The sequence below is a fragment of the Corylus avellana genome, chromosome 5 (genome assembly GCF_965113065.1).
Source record: "Corylus avellana chromosome 5, dhCorAvel1.hap1.2, whole genome shotgun sequence".
Lineage (NCBI taxonomy): Eukaryota > Viridiplantae > Streptophyta > Magnoliopsida > Fagales > Betulaceae > Corylus > Corylus avellana.
The window spans coordinates 9,707,092-9,719,596 of record NC_142494.1 but is presented as its reverse complement, the minus strand read 5'-3'; the positions used below and the strand labels follow the sequence as shown (position 1 = coordinate 9,719,596).

The window sequence follows — 12,505 nt, the reverse complement described above, 5'->3', positions numbered from 1 at the left end:
ATGTGGTTAACCTAAATTACAAATTGCTCCATGTCTTATGAAAGTGAACTCAAAGGTTCCTGGGATATGCCAAAAAATAATTTAGTCTCCCAAGTCAAATTCCATTAAAACATTTGACGAATTATGTTAGATGTCACATCAATGCCAACAAAATGGAAACACGTGTTACTCTTGATAAAAAAGAAAAAATATATATAAAAGAAAGCCCCCTAAATTAAAAGTTGTTTGGGATAGAACCCCACAATATTCAAAAAGTACTAAAATAGCTCATCAAACTATCACATTTATTTTTCTATTCCTATAATACCCATATTCTTTTAAAATTACAAAAATAAAAATAAAAATAAAACCCAATGGGCAAATAAATACAAAAACAAAAATTAGAATAAATAAAAAAATTAGTTATTGTAATTAACCTAAATTACAAATTACTTTTGTAGTATAAAAAATATGGCTAAATGCAAAATCAAACTTTGTAGATGGCCTAAATTACAAATTTCTTCGTGTGGGGGGCTTTTTTTTTTATACTTTTTCCTAAAACAATAAATATATTAATTAAAAAAAAAAAAACTTAACTTAAAACTAAAAAATAATCTGAGAAAAAGGTATAACTCCCCCAAAACTGGCCTTAACCATTTTGGTGGGGTTTTTGGCAATTCATCCAATTGAGTTAACCGGTAAATAATTTAAGGGATCACTCATTTGTTTTTTTGTCCCTATATATATATATATATATATATATATATATATATATATATATATATATTCGGTAAAACTAATTGATAAAAACCCAAACCACATGGGACTGTTACTCGTAAAAATGAGTAATTTTAGAAGTCTTTCTTGTCTCCCTCTTGAATCCCTCTAAGAATGATGTGGTTATTAAAATTACCATTTGATCAAAACCTAATAATGATCTATCACAAGCTTAATGGTGATTTTAATAACCACATTATTTTTTTAAGGATACAGAAAAGACTTATAGTATTACTCCGTAATATATATATTCCGTATTATCTCATGGTATAGGGATCTAATTTATAAAATTAGAGACTCGTAAAACTAATTGATAAAAACCCACGTGGAACTGTTACATAGAGAAAATAACAAAAAATTATATTTTGTTGATGCAAGCTTTTGTCTCCCTCTTCACGATTAATAAGTTCCAGTCAGGTGTGGTTAATTTCAAACAAAATTTTCTTTTTCCTCTTGTTTGTTTGGCAGCAAAGAATTTCAAATTTCAAGAGTTGATGGTTCTTGAACTTGTACAAGGATTCAAACCCTTAAGAATTGACATTTATAATCGTTTAAATAACTTAGAAGTGAAATCTATAATATATATTTAAACATTATGTTTTAAAATATAAATTAAGATTGTTTGAAATCATATTCATTTAGGCTCTATTTGTTTCGTTCTAAAATATTTTTTATAAATTTTTTTTTTTTTTAACGAAAAATATTTGAATAGTAATTATCACTTTTCTATTGCAAACCAAGCATTGAAAAATGTTTTCAACAAAACATTTGAGGATACCAGTTAAAAACGAATAATAATAATAAGTAAAAAATATATTTTACCCCCTGAACTATTTATCTATTTGCACTTTTAACCCCAATATTTAAAAAGTGACACTTTACTCCCCCCAAACTTCCAAATTATTGTAATTCGACCATTTTGACTTCTTTTTTTCCCAAATGCCCCCATCCCAAGTTTAAAAAAATAAAAAATAAATAAAAATTAAGGGATGACCGGCCACCCCTTAATTTTTAATTTTTTTTAACTTGGGATTGGGGCGTTTGAGGAAAAAAAGAAGAAGTCAGAATGGTCGAATTACAACAATTTGGTAGTTTTTGGGGGGGGTAAAGTATTACTTTTTAAACATTGGGGTTAAAAGTGCAAATGAGTGAATAGTTCAGGGAGTAAAATGTATTTTTTCCTAATAATAATAATAATAAAATTCAGTAATTTTTTTTTTTAAAAAAATATTTTTTCAACCAAAAATATTTTAAGTCAAATTTTTTTTTTTAAGGTGAATAAATGAAGCATTAGTAAGATGGTGCTGGTGCAACTGTTATGGTGGCTTATTTTCTCACCTCTACAAGACTACAAGGCTTCCAGAAGCACAAAAGTGAATACCTGATTTATTCAAATAAAGTATTTATTAAAGAAAATATATCAAACCAAGGTGAATACCTGATTTATTGACGCAGTAACATTAAAGCTAAATAGGCAACCAAATAAATATTCTAGAAAGTATTATCGTTACAAGAAAACCATGACTTCCGCAGCCGAAGAAAAGCTTAATGATACGCAGACAATAAGCTGAAGAAAAGCTTGTGATGTGAAATGGAGGTTACTTTGATGCATTAAAGATTGAGACCTTTACTGGAAAAGGGATCGTTTCTAGTTGAATTTAATTGGAGAGGAACTGGTCTCTTCATTTAGAATGGCAGAATTGTTATTTTATAATTTTTTTTGACAATTCTACCTTTCATTTAGAAGGGACAAGATCCTCTTCATTGAATTCAATTGGAGATGATCCTTCTCCCTTTTACTGTGGTAAACATACTTGGTGCATTGGGTGATCACATGTAGCATTATGAGAAAGTTTTTATTAATACGAAATCCAAGTCATTTTCTTAAAAAAGATAATAAATTTATCATTGAAATAGATTTTATATATTGGATTGTCCTTAGTCTCTAGCTAGAGCATTTTGGTAAGGAACATGTGATAAGGCTTTCACAAGTACAAAAATAATAAATAAAAGCAGTGACTTAAGGACAAAGAGGTGGAGAATTAAAGTGACACTATCTTTGGCTTTAATTATGTTATAAATGGAAGATTTCATGAAATAATCAAAACTTAATATTAAGTAAGTCTGAGGAATTTATTGATTTAATCAATATAAACTAGAGTGAACTTACAATTGTTTAGTGGAATCAATCGTAAGTAAATAGTAACTTTGGATAGTCGGGACTATTTGAAGCTCAATTTTTTTTTTTTCCCTTTATGTCACTCACCAAGCTATTGTAAATTTACCAGGTCAGGCTTTTTATTTACTAAGCTACTTGTTTTTATTTTTTAAAACACGGGTTAGAGAAAAACTGTAGAGAAGATGCAAAATAGGGAGACTGGACTTGGAATAAAATCAAAGCCCAAGAGCCATGTAGTAGACGCATGGGCCAGGGACAAATTCAGTGGCCCCACCACCACTTCCTAAAGAGACAACAATGGTATTTAATATTTATTTGTGTTGCTCAGGTAGGATGAAAGATAAATATTGGAATAGGATCCTCTACACTTTAAATGAAATTGATTTTAAATGAAATTGATAGTGTCCGGTTCGTGTTTTTTAGAAAGATAAAATCGTCATTTTAATTTTTGGACAATTTTACCCCTTGATATTACCCATTTCAAATGAAATGGAAAGAATCATTTTTCATAAATATTATGTTAATTACAATCTTTTAGGAGAATTTAACAAACCAACAAAAATAATTATTGGTGTTATGTGCTTTGGTGAGCATATTAGCGTAATTCAAATACAAAAACATTTAAGATGATAAGCAACAAGAAAATTTCATCATATATAAATTATTACACTCCAAAACTTGAACACTTGATGACAAAGAAATTGGATGTATGCAGAAATTCATGTAGATACTCATATTGTCTTTTTGTTACCAATCAGAAGTAGCAATTAACACACTTTAGGAAGGAATGTATCAAACAAATACATATTGTTCTAGCATTTTTCTTCTTCTTTATACATTGCAAAACAAGAAAATAAAGAAGCAATATCAAAACAATTGACCATATATAGATTAGCCCCGTTTATTTCAATAGCATGGGAATGAATGTCCCTCTCACCAACTTCAAAGAAAGAAACGCGATACTTTGTGCCACAAACTATACATTGAAAAGCCATATTCCCGTTCTGCATGTTAAGAATGATCTTTGTCTTCTTCAGAATTTCAGAACTTTGAACCTTTGCATGACAGAAAACACCATGTTGAAGATAAAAGTATCAATCATTAGAACCGTTCACATCATCAAAGAAAATTTCATAAAAGAATCATAGAAAACAAAGTGTAATTCGATCTATCTTCTTCTTTTACTTGCAATAATTAAGAACAATAAAAAATTAAAAAAGAAAAAACCCAAATCATACCACTTTGACTTTCCATTTAGAATAAAAATATTATTTTTGGGTGTGTTTAGGATGCATATAAGCATTAACTATATATTATGAGTAATCATTGAGTGATTTATGAGCACTATATTTTTGCTAAAAATGGCAAAGTTTAGAGTCCTAATATAAATTACAAGGTGGTATAAGAGTTGTTTGTAAGAATAGAATTTTCCAAAACTATAATCATTAAGCAGTTCTTGTGGATTAATTTCCAAAACCTATATATATTTCAAAAGAGTATAAGTTGATTAGCCTCTTACCTGATCTTCAACGAAGAATAGAAGGTGTTAAATGGAGATCTCAAGTTGGTTCTGTTGAACTGTTTCTTGAAAGCTTAAAATATTTCAGAGCAAATAGAACTCCAATTTCAATATCCATTGGAGAGGGACTTTCTACGTTCTCACATCCTACAACATGTAAGTCAGGTGGATTTGGAAAGCTGGGAATTTCTTGGGGGTCCTTATTCCATATATGCTTCAATTTTGGCAAATGAATCAGATGCAATTCTTTTAATTGAGTGGCCATAACAACCAGGGCCAGCTCAGGCCCTAGGCGAGTTAGGCCCTCGCCTAGGGCCCCCAATTTATTAAGGCCTAAAAAAAATTTTTTGAGTTAAAAAAAAAAAAAAAAATATTTTGGAACAAAAAAAAATTGAAGGCCTCAATTTAATGGATTTGGCTTACATGCTATTATTTTAATAACAGCATGTATGCTGTAGTTTAATCAACGGTCAAGATTGAATATTTCAAAATCTCTTTTCATTTTCTCTCTCCTATTAAATGCTTCTAAAAATTAGTCAACTTTAAAATTTAATCTTGACCGTTGATTCAACTACAGCATACATGCTGTTATTAAAATAACAGCATGTAAGCCGGATCCCAATTTAATAAGACCCTAATTAATAAGCCCACTATAACTTTTAAAAATAATTAAAAAAGGACAAAGCATTAAAGCCTTATACATCATTACGCCAATTCCCTAGAGCTCCTAACGCTACAGTACACGCCTGACGCTACAATACCCTAACGCTACAGTACGCCTACCTCATTCATTCATCCTCTTGGCCTCTTTCTAGAAATTTTTTGTTTTTGATGAGAAAATATAAACGTTAGAAGTAAAATATTACCATTTATTTTCTATTTATTATTTAGCCATCTAGGGAAAGCCAAAAGCCAAAAATATAAACTGCTGTCAACCATGGGCATTTTAAATATCAGTCTCTATATTTGCCATTTTACCTCTCCTCTTTGCTTGCTTTTTTTCTGAGTTTTTTTTCTCTACCTATCTCATCATTTTCTCTTCCTCTCCGACTCTGAGTGACTAAGTCTCTTGTCTTATCTCCAAGAACTGCTTCATAATTCATTTGCCAAATCAGGTTTTATTGTTCTATTTTTGTCATTTATTTTATTATAGTCATATTTTTTTTTTGATAAATCGTGTTTGTTTAATTTGTTAGTATTTTTAATTAAACATGTCTACTAGAAAATATGCATCTGGATATGAAAAACTTAAAAAAAAAAAAAAAAAAAAAAAGTAGACAAATTGATTGAATCTCAAAGAGGAGCCTAAATAAATTTGTTATTAGCAATAAACAAAATATTGAGGATAATTTAGGTGAAAAACTCATCAAAAAGAATTAGAAGATAATGAAAATATTATTGATGTATCTAAATTTATTGCTACAAATATTTATGACCCTGGCCAATGGAAAAATATTGATGCAAAATTAAGGGATTTGTTAGTAGAAAATGGTCCAATAAGATACAATACTATAGATTTTCCTAAAGATGAGAACTCTAGGCATTTTTCTAATACATATTATATACGAAAATTATCAAATGGGGAGCAACATAATAGAAAATGGCTAGTCTATTCAAAAGATGTAGATAGAGTATTTTGTTTTTGTTGCAAGTTGTTCAATTCAAAACCTAATAGAATGCAACTAGTTAATGAAGGGACTAATGACTGGAAAAATCTTAGTGCTAAGCTAAAAAGTCATGAAACAACCAATGAACATATTACTAACATGAATGATTGGATTGATTTAGAAATAAGATTGTTAAAAAATAAAACAATTGATAAAAATGTCCAAGAACAAATTAACAAAGAGAAAGATTATTGGAAAAGAGTATTATTGAGAATTATTGCTGTAGTAAAGAATCTTGGTAAGAATAATTTGGCATTTAGAGGACAAAATGAAAAGATTTACCAAGAAAATAATGGAAAAAGATATTAGAAAATCTTAAATATAAAAACTTAATCAGAAATTTTGCATCTCAAAGAGCGAGTAGAAGAATTTATATATATATATATATATATATATATATATATATATATATATAACTTAAAAAAAATTTGAATATTAAAAAAAAAAATTTAGGTCCAATTTCAAAGTTTTGCCTAAGGCCCCAAAATATGTTGAGCCGGCCCTGATAACAACACATGTTTCTTGATGATCAATAAGATTTTCACAAAACTCAACTTTCATAATCTCACGTTTGCAAAAGGAGTCTGCAGTAAATTGGTTATGCCATATAATCTTCAAGCCAGACATGGATTCGATTCTCAACTTTTCTAAACTAGGGAATGGAACCTGTAGCATTCATCCAGTATGTGTTAATGATATATATATATATATATATATATATATATATATATACAACCATGACATTGAAGATAAGAAACCAAGTAAAGATGACAAATATTCATAAGTTTGTAATATTTGAACCACCCCCAATGTATATAATAAAAACAAATAACAGTAAATAAATAAAAATGAAAGAACCAGATATTGCATGATCATGAACCAACGATGTGAGATGGCTTCCAAATTAATCATAAATTGGTCGTTAGAGAGTATTTCAGAAACCCAATTGACAAATTTCACAAATCTTCATCTCAACTACACACTCCTTTTTAATTGGAATATTCAAATTTACACTTAGATTTTCAAAATGAAGATCAATAAAGATTAAAAAAAAAAAAAAAATTCCTTGTGAAACTAGAATTACTCAATGATTATTATAAAGGTAATCCTTGTTTGAAGCTAGCACACAAAAAACCAAGAAATTTCTTGTTACATTACAAAAATTATTGGAGAAAGTTCACATACCCCTTCAAACTACCACCAAATATATAAGCAGTATTTTTGTCTTATTAAAAAAGAATATGATCATTTTTTGTCTTTCTACTAGCCTTGAGGGACATTCATAGTTTAGAAGGGGGGAAACTAAAAGTTTGGAGGGAATATTGACAATTGTATGGTTGTTGGAGAGAGTATGCAGACTTTTTTCAAGTTTTTATATTCGAAATTGATCAAGGAATTTGCTCCCGGGGTAAACAAGCATCACAGTCGGAAGAGAGAAAGAAAGACAAATTTCCATAAGAGTAATTAGTTTCTTTTTCCTTTGTGATTATTATTTTTTTCTCCGGAAGGTAAAACTTCTACATATGATAAAGAAAATTAAGTACTTTCTTCTATTTATAATCAATATCAGTTCTATCACTTGTACATTTAATGAGATTTGGTAAGACTCTTACGTACCTCATCAACCAAGAAAATGGGTTGTTTAATCTGAAGCTGACTTTGTTGAAGTATATATTGAAAGCTTAAAAGTTCAGAAGCAAATATCTCAACTTTTGGACAACAAGCCACCAACATATCTTTCAGCATTGGCCATTCTGAAATATGCTCTCTTGGGTAAAACCACTTGAGTCTTGGAAGAAAAACAAGATGCAAGACAGTTAATCGGGGAAAGGTGAATGTGGGTAATTGTTGTGCTGCTTCTTCCCCAGCAACAATTTCGTCCACCTCACAATGAACCATCACAAGTTGCTCCAATTGCTTGCGACATCTAGCCATAGAGGTCGGAAATAAGCTTTTCAAACTCGAACATCCCCCAACATTTACACTTTGTAGATTTTGAAAGCTAAAAATTTGTTTAGGGTCTTTACTTCATACATGCCTCATCTTCGGTAGGACATGCAAAATCAACTCTTTCAACTGAATGACTGTTATGGAATGCATGTCTGTAACATTTTGCCCTTGCAGTTCAAAAACTTCTTGCAGTGAGATACAACAAATTACTACTAGTGTCTCTAGACTTTGGAATCTTATCAGCATATTAGATTGAAAGATGTTCACAAGATTTCCACATAATACAACTCTTATAACCTGGAGCTTGCAAAAAGAATCCATAGCAAATTGGTTATGCCATAAGATTTTCAAATCATCCATGTGGGAGATGGACAAAAATTCCAAACTAGGGAAGGCAACCTGCAAGGTTCATCCCATTTGCTAATTACAAATCTATTCATAATAACTCACAAGAAGCTAAAAGATGGGGAACAAGTAAAAAATATTTACCTCTTCATTGAAGAGAGGTTGCATAGTAGTATAAGGGCTTTCATCTGCTTTCATTTTCTTGAGTTCTTTACTGGTCGTCATGCCCAGAGTAGTAGGTTTGGATATGAATGTCTTTAATTTAGGGCAATTTTCTATCTCTAGCACCTTCAATGATGGAAATTTGACATTACTTCCTTCACAAAATCTTTTAAGGATTGGAAGCTCTTTTAGGATCAAGACTTCTAGTTGAGGGAATAACACCTTATGAATTATTTCTTCTACTACTCGTAAATGTTGAGTGACTAGTACCTCTTCCATAACCTCACATTCCACTATGACAAGGTGTTTGAGTTGCTCCATAAATTTAGCTGTATAGAATGACAGTAGATATTTTATATTACTAGAGCCCTTCACCTCCAAGTGTAACAAATTTTGAAACCTTGATATTGATTGCACGTTTGCTAATCTACAAGTGGACCTTGTTGCCTCATGTTGGTTGTGTTGTATATCTTTCAAGCCTATTGTGGAGAGTTTCAAACTTTCCAAGTTAGAGAACACAACCTGCAGCAAACATGTCTCCATTATCCTTCAACAACTTAAATCGTATAGGTATGGCAGTTTAGACACTATGCATGCCTAATGATGAAAAAAAAAAAAATGTCTCCATTGGCCAATCGACATTGGACATAAATTGTTACAAACTCTCAATTAAGAAACGTAGAAGAGCATGTGAAATGCATTAACTAGTGTATGCTTAATGAAAAGTGTGTCTTAAGAAACCAATTAACATAAACTCTTATGAACTTTCAATTAAGAAATGCAGACAACCATGTAAATGGCATTTAGCCCTAGAGGCCATAAAGGAGATTAAAGTTCCTAATCAATTATTCAGTATACCATCCAAAATTATTAAATTTCTTTTTCTAAGTGAATAAAACCCGTATATCACTCTTCATGTTTCACCTCTTGCATTTGTTTAATTGCCAATATATGACTGTAATTCATGATATAAAAAGTCATTAACTCTCATCTCCAAATTTCTTAATTGAAGATGCATATTGAACTATCATTACTGTTAATTTCAAAATGAGGGAAAGAAAAAGGTGATCTTTATCAAAGAAGAAAACCATATTATACCTGTTCATGTAGAATTGGCATGTGAAAATCAAGCTTGCCCTTCGAAATAATTTCTCTAGCATCAGTTATAAATGAATTTTGTGTGCTTAAGAAGCTCATGAGATTTGGAAGATGCTCTAGTGCCAAGCGACGCAATTGAGGGAACAAGGATGTATCTTTGTCTTCTATTTCGCTTTCTTCTTTTATGACAATTGCACCCTTGATGCTGCATTCTCTTATCTCCAATTCTTTCAGTTGAGAAAGGCCCCTAGCTACGGATGACAAGAAGAGAAATTTTAATTTATCACAATTTTCTACTTTTACAACTGTCAAGTTACCAAAGGATCCCAAGGGAAGCTGGCCATGACATATTTCTCCCAGGCTGATCATATTTTTTAGAAGAATTGTCTCCAAGGTAGGAAAGGCAATATCCAATTTCATTGAGTTAATGATACACTTAATCTCAGCATTATTTTTGATATGGAGGTGCTTCAATTGTTGAAAACCTTCTCTATCTAATTCATTTAGAACACTCTTAACACCCTTTAACTCATCTAAATAAAGATTTTTTGTTTTCTTCAATAACTTTTTAATCCCAACTTCTCAATGGAAGCTTGTATTCAGCTTGAGTTTTAATGTTCTTGAGATTTCTCCTCGCCTATCAGACCAGTCCCATACATCTCCTACAAATATTATGTATCTTTCTAATTTCTCAAATGACAAATCTTTTGGTAGATTGTTGGCATCTCGAATATGTATCTCTAAAGTGATCAAATGTGTCAAATGCTTTAGCTCAGCAAGGCTAGCATTATTTCTTTCATTATTGAGTCCTTCGGCCTCCCACTGAACAAAACTGTTTCCCATAAACAACTCTTCTAATGCGACCAAGCTCGATAGGACATTAGGTGGAATCACTTCAAGCTTGGAACAATTGCTCAAATCCAGCAACCGTAAACGAGTCAACAACTCAATTTCTCTTGGCAATTATGAAATGTCGGAATGAAGAAGGCTAAGAATTACTAAATGCTTGAGCTCTCCAATTACAGATATGTCTCCTAACACACAGTAATCCAAGCATTATGTTTTTAGGTTTAAAAGGAGAGGAAGTGATGAAAGTTGCATTTTAGTCAAATCTAAAACTTTGAGCTTTCCCATTCCTTCAAATAAAATGTCAGGGATTGGCAAAGGACCATTCATAAGCAAGGTTCTCAAGTTTGAAAAAACTTCATGCATATCTCCACCACTTGTAGAGAATGACCTGTATCTTTTGAGTGCATACGCATCTGGCCCTTCTTTTAGCCCACCATCAGCTCTCACCACAAACGTTTTAGGATCCCTTGACACAATTAATTGAGCAGCATCACGAACAACGTCATGCATACATAAATATTCAGAGCTATAAGGACTGTCTAGCAACAGACAATAGTCCTTTAGAATACGAAGTCTTGTATATAGTCTGTTTCTTGCATCTTCCATTGTATTAACATCTTGGAACACAACCAAACCATAACAATACTTCAACAAGTCCATCTCAACAATATAGTATCCCAGTTGAGCACAAAGTAAAAAGACTTCTTGGACCTCACCTTCAAGATGTTTATAACTTACCTCTATAGAAGAATATATACTCTTTGTAATGTTTTCGGAAACGGGTCTTCTTAGTAACTACAAAGCATCCTTCCATTCTTCTAAACTCTTATTATTTAATGCCTTTGAAACTGTTACAAGTGCAAGAGGCAGACATGCACACTCTTCAGCTACCTTAGTTGCAATGCTTCGCAAATAGGGATCTTTAACACAATCACTCGCCATCTTCTCAAATAAACTCCATGCTTCTTCTTCACGTAAAACTTCAAGTTCAAAATCCTTTTGGGTGCCCATTTCACAAAATAATACTCGATTTCTGGATGTCAGTAATACTTTGCATCCCTTAGAAGGAATTCCTATTGCCTCCAAATCAAGATTGTCCCATATGTTATCAAGGATAACAAGTATCTTCTGGTCTTTTATTTTTGTTAACCTCCCCTGTAGACGACTTGCCCCCGAATCAGGTTTCTTCATTATGTCATCAACATCCTCAGAGATAACATGTTTCTTCTTGTCTTTTGATAATCTCTCCCGCAAAATACTTGCTCTTACGGGTTTAGTCTCCTTATCAAACTTTAGATCTAGCATTTCCACGATTTCTCCTTGAATTCGTCTAACGTCTGGGCTTTGGATCACATCTGCCATAGCCACCTTATCGAATAACCTTTCTTTCATTGCTTGCATAGCAACTTCTCTCACTAGCGTAGTCTTTCCCACACCAGGCATCCCCCACACTCCAATCACGTGGATGTTATCATCTTTCAGTGACTCCATAAGTCTCTTCATAACTGACTTTCTTGATTCAGAGGCCACGTAATCCACATGGCTCGTAATCATTATCGCCTTTGAAGCTGGGCGGTAGGATACTCTGTCAAAATTTCCATTTTTCAAGACTTCACCAATATCTTCCACTATCTTCGCTGCTTTATGGCTTAACCGATGCCGTAGACTCAAGTTTAGTCATGACCCATTAAAATACTTCCTCCTTGCTTCTCCTTCACTTTCAAGATCTTTCATGGCCTTTTTTGTATTTTTATCCACCTCTTCCAACCACTTGTTAACATCACCTTCAATTTCTTCACAATTGTTTATGGCAGCATCAATGGAATGTTGCACTCTATCTCTTGCAAGGTGCAACTTATTTACCTGGTTCTTCATACTCCCAATGTTGCTGTTGTAGTAAAACGAGTAACATAGCCATCTTCCGACTGGTCTAACCGTGTAATCAGCGATTTTTGCAGCAACGGCAATGAGAATATCCAT

At 31.9% G+C, this 12,505-nt stretch overlaps 1 pseudogene; it reads right to left on the bottom strand.

Moving 5' to 3' along the window:
• Positions 1 to 7,708: 7,708 nt before the first annotated feature.
• On the bottom strand, positions 7,709 to 12,505 carry LOC148585367 (disease resistance protein At4g27190-like; annotated as a pseudogene).